We start from the raw sequence: 1,231 nt of genomic DNA on the forward strand, positions 1-1,231 counted from the left end.
CACCACATCAAAAACTAATGATGTGGGGGCGGAGCAAGATGGCGGAGGAGTAGGAGATCTGGATTTCGTCTGGTCTCAGGAATTCAGCTGAATAGGGATCAAACCATTCTGAACACCTACGAACTCAACAGGAGATCGAAGATAAGAATAGTAACAACACTCTGAACAGACAAGCGACCACTTTCTGGAAGGTAAGACGTGCGGAGAAGTGAATCCGAGGTGATATTCGGGAGGATAGACGGCGGGGGAGGGGGCCTCCGTCGACCACTTCTGGTGAGTGGTGGAGCCATGGAGCACAAAATCGGAACTTTTAGAAGTCGGCTCCGCTGAGGGACATCGCTCCAGTGGCTAAGCGGGGGATGGAACCCTCGCGGGACAGTGTGGTCTCAGGACCCTCGGGGTCACAGAAAGACTGCGGGTGCCTGAGTGCGCCAGAGCTCCCAGGTATCGGAGCGGGGAAGCCAGCTGTAGAGACGGAGCCGAGGCGCGGGCTCTCAGCTCGGGGTGGCCATAAACTGTGATCCGCGGCCCAGTCGGGCCACTGCTCCTCCAGCAGGGACCCAACAAGCGGCAGATCCGGGGAGACTCCCCTTCCTCCCCCGGGAGGAGCGGTGCGGGAGCGCACCGCAGGGATCTGCTGGGTTTGGAGACTCCACACGGGGTCGGGTGCCAGACATTGAAACGCTCGATCACAGGCCGGGTGAGCACGGAGAGCGGCCGGAGACCGGGGACACGGGAGTGACTGCTTTTCTCTGGGGGCGCACTGAGGAGCGGGGCCCTGAGTTCTCAGCTCCTCCGGGCGGAGATTGGGAGGCCACTATTTTCACCCTGGTCCTCCAAAGCTGTATCCAGAGCTTGCAGGGAACAAAAGCTCCTGAGAGCAAACCAGAGCAGCTTGCTTAGCCCGGACTCACAAGGGCGGGGCAATTCCACCTCTGGCAAAGACATTTGGGAACCACGGCAACAGGCCCCTCCCCCAGAAGATCAGCACGAACAGCCAGCAAGCCAAGACCAAGTTTACCGATCAAGGAGAACGGGAGAACTCCAGCGCTAGGGGAATATTGCACTTGGAATTCATGGTTTTATACCATAATTCAGTTTTTCAAAGTTAATTTTTTAACTGTTTTTTTTCTTTTTCTTTTTCTTTTTCTCTTTTCAAACAACATCTTATCAATCCCTTTTTTAAAAAAACATTTTTTATATTTCATTTTTAGAGTCATATTTTATCCCT

Source organism: Callorhinus ursinus, unplaced genomic scaffold (genome assembly GCF_003265705.2).
Source record: "Callorhinus ursinus isolate GAN/ISIS: 27379988/994484 unplaced genomic scaffold, GSC_fseal_2.0 scaffold4, whole genome shotgun sequence".
Classification (NCBI taxonomy): domain Eukaryota; kingdom Metazoa; phylum Chordata; class Mammalia; order Carnivora; family Otariidae; genus Callorhinus; species Callorhinus ursinus.